The sequence below is a fragment of the Entamoeba invadens genome (assembly GCF_000330505.1).
Source record: "Entamoeba invadens IP1 unplaced genomic scaffold scaff_1105074725181, whole genome shotgun sequence".
Lineage (NCBI taxonomy): Eukaryota > Evosea > Mastigamoebida > Endamoebidae > Entamoeba > Entamoeba invadens.
In genome coordinates, this window is record NW_004191656.1 from 27,330 (window position 1) to 35,535 (window position 8,206).

The following is an 8,206-nucleotide window of genomic DNA, read 5'->3' on the forward strand; positions in this document are numbered from 1 at the left end:
AATGTACCATCCCCAAATATTACTTTTGATATACTCTTCAGATATACTCTACTAAAAAAAATCAAAAAATCGCTTCATCTTCTAAATAAGCCAATATGAGTTAATACTTCGTTTAAAACAACCGTTTAATTATTGTTGGTTTGCCAAAATATTTTTTTGTTTTGTATTTTGAATGTAAAGCATTTTAATTAATATTTTTGGTTCTTAATATTTCTGTTAATTAACAACATTTTTTCTAAAGGTTTTTAAAAAAGTGCTTCTTTCAGTTTGTCTGTTAATTTGACATTATCAACAACAATTTTTTGATATATGCTTGACTTCGTTTTTATTTACAGCGTTTTGAAGCTTTAAATTGTGCAGTTTGATGTTACTTACATTAACAAGGTTATTGTCTTCATCAATGATAACAATAATTTCAAAAAAAGACTGTTCAAATATTTTTAATGATGTTGTTTTTGAGATAGACAAATTTATTATCTACAAACATGTCACTTAATTTCATTTTTTTTTCTTTAAAGTGACATGGTTAATGTGTGTAATTATATAAATCGATTCAAATTCAATTTTTTTATTGTAATCATAATTCAATCTATTAAAATAAATAATACGTGTTTGTTCAAAAACTTAAAAAAATTTAATAAACTAATTATATATAATTATATATAATTTTTGGTATTTTTTATCAATACTTAATAATAACTATTTAATTATTATATGTAAAAAGCTTGCATGATCTGCAAACCGGATTCAATTGGTGGCTAGCCCGTGTTAAAATTTAAATGTTTTTAACAAGATTTTGTGTTTGGAACTATTATTTATAATTTGTTGTATAAATCAATTAGGATTTGTCAGCCAGTAGTGATAAAAAAATGGCTTGCCACAAAATCTTCCAAACTATACACATTTTAAAATGATGGTAAAAAAGTAAACCATTTAAATAATGAGGAATAGAAAGCATAGTTTCATGTAATTTTGAAAAGCCATAACAAATTTCCATGTTTTTAATAGTTTTAAAACATAGTATATTAAATTAATGGTAATAGTTAGTTGTTTGTGTCAAACAAAAGATACTTAACTAAATTATAGTAATAAATGATGATTTATTCAGAAATAAAACACACAGAAAACAAAAAGACAATAAACAATTTGTTATACCATTTTATATTTGTGTTTTTTATAAATGTTTATTTCTGTAAAATTGTAATTTTTAACAACAATTTCTATCTTGAATAATTTATATAACATAAATATGAACATTTAATTGTTTGATGTGTTGTATTGTCATTAACAAACATTACTTGTTTTTTTATGAAATAATAATTAGGATTTTTATAGTATTTCAATTAACTATTCAACAAAATGATGTACTACCTAATAAAATAAAGTATATTGTTATTTGACATGTACTCAAAATACAAATTCAAATTAATTACCTGAATAAAACACGTTTCAAATTCAAAATGATAAGAAAATGATTATAATATTTAACACTAACAATTTACTTTAAATAATAATTGATACTATAATAGTATAACAACAAACACAACAATTTAACAATTATATAACTTTGTTTAAAAGGGATTAAACAAATAACTAATTATAAATAATATGTATTTTTTATAATGACATAATTTGTTTTTGTGAGTCAGAACAAATTGTAAAATTTTTACAAGTCGATCCAAAGTTGTTAACAACTTGTAACTGATTTTTTTTTTAAAAAATATTATTATGTTTTCATTATCAAATGTGTTGTTTAGAACACAACGAAATTTCAATATATATATATATATATATTAAATATTGTATCGTCCAACATTGTAAAGTCATTTATATATTTAAATATTTATATAATGAAACAACAAACTGTCATTATAACACGAATTAATTTGAGTTATAATTTTAAGTCACTTTATTAAATATTATTGTTATTATTTGTTAATGTTTTAATTAATAGGGAATCAAAACTCTCTTTGTGTTTTTTAATTCACTGATTTATGTTTAATGAATACATTAAAACAGTGATTACTTTATTATTAAAACAAGTTGTATTATATGTGATATTTGAACACAAAATGTAATAAATTTTTATTTTACATAATTCCAATAACATTTTCATATTATTTATTTATGCCATTCAATAAAAATATATTCTCAAAAACTTATTTGTTTTATTTTTCTTTGGTTTTTGGTTTAAATATTTAAATTTTATTATTTGTTTTTTCTGGTGATAATATGTTTTTCAAAAAATGTCTCACTATTTGAAAAGGCGTAAAAGGGTGGAAACCCCCGTTTCAAAAAAACCGCTTTTGATAATTTTTGGTGAATAATGGTAAAATGTTTTTGAAATGTTATTTGATTTTATTTTTTTTATTTAAACAAAAAGAAAAAAACATCATTTTCATTTTGCATGAGCATTTTTTCTAGGTGTTTATAAGAAGGCTGTTAAAGTCTATTTATATTACAATGAAAAGCTGAGTTATTACAGAATTTATTTGAAAGAAAACGGGAAACAGCTTATAATCGTAAGACATATAACCAAATATACATAATTTTTTAATTAATTTTTATTATAATATTTTAGTGTAGTAAACGCAGTGTTTGTTAGTCTTATATTGTTTGAATTAACAAACCAAATTATTATCTGTGCAGTCTGCATCATCATCTTCCTTATCTTCAGAGTAAATTAAATTAAGTCTTTTTGTCATTGTTGTTTTTTGTGCTTTGTTTTGTCTTCATAAACACATGAGTTCAAGTCTAAGTTGTCATTGTCGTGGTTTTAATGTTGTTAAACATAATAAACAAACTGTTTGACTTGCAATGAACTAGATAATTTGATATCGTTGCTTTTGGAGATCTCATTAAAAACCTTATAATTGGTAAAAATAGAACTTACATTTTTTAAGATCATGTTTGCGATAAAACAACACCAACTATGAAAATTATGATTATTAATAAAGTTAGTGTATTATGTAATAATTTCGATTGGATATTTTTAAATGAAAAATAATTTTGTTTTTAAATGTTTAATCTATTGTCAATCTATGATTTATATTATAATTAATGACATTGCGAAAGATTAAAATGGAATTGTATTAATTAATATATAAACTATTTATTAGTATAATTTAACCATTTCTGGACCTATAATTTACTAATAAAATTAATAAATTTAATATTAGATAATAATATAAACCATAATTATCATTTTACTTATGCTCAGATCCGAATAGAATGAACATGAATTGATCCATTTGACACAACGTATCGAAGCCGTGGTTGTCGTTCTGTATCTTTTAAACTTTACAAGTGTTGAGTGGTTTTCATTTCTTTTTAGACCCACCATTTGATTCAATTTTTAAACAAGTTAAAGTATAAATTATAATTAAATTATTAATGTTTTTAGTTATTTTATTCTTTTCAAATAAATGTAAGTATGTGCTTAAATTTTAAAATGTTACATATATTTACTGTAATAAAATGAACAAGATAGTCCATCAAATAGTAAGAAAGTTGTTGATAATCATTTTTTATAATTAGTGAATAAAGGTCTAACAACCCCTCTAAAATAAACAACACATCAACTTTCACTTTGGCACCAGGTCTTTTTAATAACGTATTGGGTTGATAACAGTCATTGTCTCCATGATGTTTTTAACAATTTTTATTGAAATGCACTTTTGAGCAAACATTTTGGCTGGCGGGGAAACTTGCTTCACTACTATTTACTTGTTTACTAGTATAGAAAAATAACGTTTTTTGGCATTTTGCCGAGTTTTAAAATATAAAATAATACGGTGGCGAAAACCGCTTTAGATCTTTTTTGTCTTTTCGTAACCAAATTATTATTGTTTTGTTATAAAAACATATCCAATAACCAAATATTGCCTTTTTAAATTGTGAAAAATAGTGTGTTTTTTCTCGGCATACAAATATTGTTTAACCAAATGTATTGAAAAATATACAAAAACACACAATAAACTTGAATTTATTCACCATACAGAAATCATTGCCGCACTTTCGGATCGTCCACAGTATCCTCACAGTCTTTTTAACATTTCTTTGCACGGCGTGAAAACCGCTTTACTATCATTTAGTGGTAAAATTACACATAATTATAATTAAAGTTTTTAATTTGCCTCAAATAATTGAGGTTTTGGTGGAAAAAAGCAAAAAACACGAGAAATTCTAACGGACATGTGCAGCGCCCCTTTACCGCTTCTGATATTTTACACAAAATTATCCGTATTATATTGATTTTATTAACCAATATTAATAAATTGCTTAGTTTATTTTATAAAAAATTTCAAAAAAGCAAGAACAACGAAATAACGAGTCATTTATCGCTTGCTTGACAGGCACTTAAAAAACTGCTGGGAATGGATGTACTCACGTTCAGTTGGTGAGTAAGTCCAAAGTGCGTTTTTTCAGTTCGGCAGTGAAATGCATTTCTGAGCGAATGAGGAATCCAACAAGAGGGGATGTGAAATAAAGGTGCAGTCTGTCTTTGCTGAGAGACATTGAAAAGTGGTTTATTAAAAACATGTGCTGGCCTGTATAATTACTATGTTGCTCGAGAGGTAATTGATTCGACGGTGAATAAGATTTAAACCCAAACCCAACACGTATACAATTTATTGAGATAGATTTTTTCTAAATTGTTTACTATTAAAAAGGAAATATATAAAATACTATATGTAATGGTTATATTAACTATAATATGTACTCATTAAAAAGAGAAAAACGTTTTGGTTTCATTCGCAAAGAAAAGATTAACATTTTGAATAATGTAAAATATGAGTTAAATATAATTTTATTTCGAATTAACTTTGAATAATTTATTGTTTAATATTCTATAACACGTATTTATAAGCAATGTTTATTTATTAAATTAAAATAAGATAAAACCATTAAAATTACTTGTTGTATACTTATTAATTTTGAAACCTAATTATTCAATGTATTCCAACCAACTTAATGATGTCTATTTCAAAGGGTTAGAACAACAAAAAAATGTGCCTCCAACTTCACTTTGGAATACATTATCATCACTTACAAAGGATAATCTAAAGGCTAAAATCATTTTGGACATCTATAATTCAACAAATATTCCAATTTTATGTGTGTTAAAACAAAAACCAAGTCCAACTCATAGACTTAATTCGGTTCACAACACGATAATCACTGGTTTATACAACATGTTGGGAACAACACTGACATGTTCATGTACTGAAATCATTAAACAATTTTGTTATATTTCCACTGAAATGTTTTCGTTTCAGATATACGCAGCAAGACATACTCGTTCCGATTCCCCCAAACAAATTTATGAATGCAAGTCATTCAGTTGTTGTTCTTCTGTCGTTATTTTTTGTTTGAAAAGAAATGTCTTTTTATATATTTTAACCCATGGCACACTGACCACGATGAGACATCATTAACAAAGGGTCTCCACGACTTAATTCCCCATGATAAAAAGCTTGCAATTCTTAAAGACGCAGAAAATAATGTGAGTACTCAAATATCAAGATTGAATCATGATTTGACGTATCTTCCACAAACAATCTATGACATAAGAAAAAAAAACTTACAAAAACCAGACAATCAAACAAGCCAATCAACTTAAAGTTTACTTAGACTCACTTACGGACTTTTCAACTGTGTTGTTTACAGACTCACAGAGGCGTTTTGTTGGATGTTTCTGTATTAACACGTTATCGTTATGTGAATATGATAATTCTTGTCTGGTTATCGATGATACACATTGTACAAATAAGTTTTTCAAACCACTTTTTGCTGTCATTTATAAAAAGAATAACACAAGTAGATTGCTATCGTTTAGGTTTTTAAGAGATTCATCAAAACAAGCTTTTGAGGAAAATCTGAACGAACTTAAACGTCATTTTGACAAAAGAGGGTTTTCACTGATCGGGTTTTCATGTGATCGCTCTGAAGCACAATCTTCGGCTCTCTATACAGTATTTGGAAAACATGTAAAAATCAGACATTGTTGGTTGCACATTCACAGGAATTTAGAAAAACATTTTTCTCGTGATGATGAAATCATTCAGTTGTTTGACGCAATGTTCCGGGAAAACACGAACATTGTAAAATGCCGAAGCACTCTTCCTCGCAAAACTTACTTTATTAATCTCAAATGAAAATGTCCATTCTTTTAAAATTAAAGATCAAATGTCTCCAAATGATAACGAAGAATACTTAGACTTCCTTACTCTTGTGTTATCATCAGACATTTTTCCTTCGGAAAACATCAAAAATCGCTCCAATAAATATAAAGTACTTAAAACGCTATTTGATATTAAAGACACGTTTTTACCTTCTCAAGTGTGCCAACAACTATATTCCAGTTCAAATCTTGCAGAGGGATTATTTTCTCATGCCAAAGGACCGATCAGATGTAAAACACCCACTTTAATGGAAGCTGTTAAGGCTTTTGTTTTATATACCCGACAACTACAATTAAAGGCAACAACTTTTTCAGAAGAACAGCTAAAAGCACTCAAATTACTTGTCCCAATGGATACGTTAAAAATATAACTTCGAACGCAGTTGATATACTTTTAGATAACTTTGATACTTTTATTTGCATGAATAAATGTCCAGCCGGCAATGGAAGTAATTGTATGTGTAGTATGTATCAAGAAACTGGAGTTCCTTGTAGTCATATGATTTATTTTCGAAAAACGAGGTGGAGATGCATTTACTGATTCAAAGTGTCCACCAGGATATTTTAAAGATATCAGAGGTAATACAAGATTGATTGTAAAAGGCCCGTGTCGTTCACCACTGTTTTCTGAGTGTGATTTTTCTGAAACAAATTTTATTGTTCATAAAATAAAAAGTGTTCATGAAATCAAAATTGTAACAGAAAATGGTTTACTCAGTGAAGAAGATGTAAAGAAAAAAATTGTTTGATTTAACCCACAGTTTGAGAAGAAAAACAATATTTAAAAAGTTGTTGGACTGGTTGAAGAAATTGATAAATTAAAAGAAGATAAACCCGGTTATATCGAAGACGAAATTAAAGATCCAATGATAATCATGTGTCCTGGTAAAAAAAGAACTAAAACATCAAAAAACGTTGATGACTCGTTGTCAAATAGACGCAAAAAATACAAAAAATGTGTAAAAAACAAATTAGAAAATGAAAGTAAACCGAAAAAACTAAAAGAATTTTAGTTTTATAAGTATACAACAAGTAATTTTAATGGTTTTATCTTATTTTAATTTAATAAATAAACATTGTTTATAAACACGTGTTATAGAATATTAAACAATAAATTATTCAAAGTTAATTCGAAATAAAATTATATTTAACTCATATTTTACATTATTCAAAATGTTAATCTTTTCTTTGCGAATGAAACCAAAACGTTTTTCTCTTTTTAATGAGTACATATTATAGTTAATATAACCATTACATATAGTATTTTATATATTTCCTTTTTAATAGTAAACAATTTAGAAAAAATCTATCTCAATAAATTGTATACGTGTTGGGTTTGGGTTTAAATCTTATTCACCTTGATTTGACTGTTGAGTATTTGTTTAATGGACAATTAAAAAATTGAAAAAAAATATAAAGGAGTGAAAGGGGGTTGAAAAAAGGTACACTCGCGGGTTAGTGTTTTTATTTTTTAATTTCTGCAAAAATTGAAAAAATATTTAATAAAAAGTTCATTTTATTTGATAAATTCTGAGTTGTTTTTTTGGTTATTTTGATTTCAAAGAAAAGTTTCCAAATCAATTTTCTTGCTCCTCTTTTATCATTCGGCAAATCCAACCTTTACATTAAAAATAATTCACAAATTTCGATAACAAACATCGGCATCTTGAAAAAGTCAGAGAGACTCTTGTAAACCTTGTTTTTTGAACCAAATCAAGGAAAATAAAAAAAATAAACTATACAAAAAACTATAATCATATTATCATTTTAATGTTAAATTATCAAAAGAGGTTTTTTCCTGAAGCTGTTTTTTTGATTCCTTTATGAGGTACAATTTGGAGCAAATTATTCAAAAAAATTCCCAAAACAGCATATTTTTATTTAGTGTTTTTTTTAAATTGAGCAAAAAAATTTTTTGTGAATAGGATTATTTATTTTATCAAAAAAAGATAAAATGCCATTTTTTATATTTCAAAAAATGATAATTTAATTGAGATTTGTAGTTCTATTCATAAAAATTAA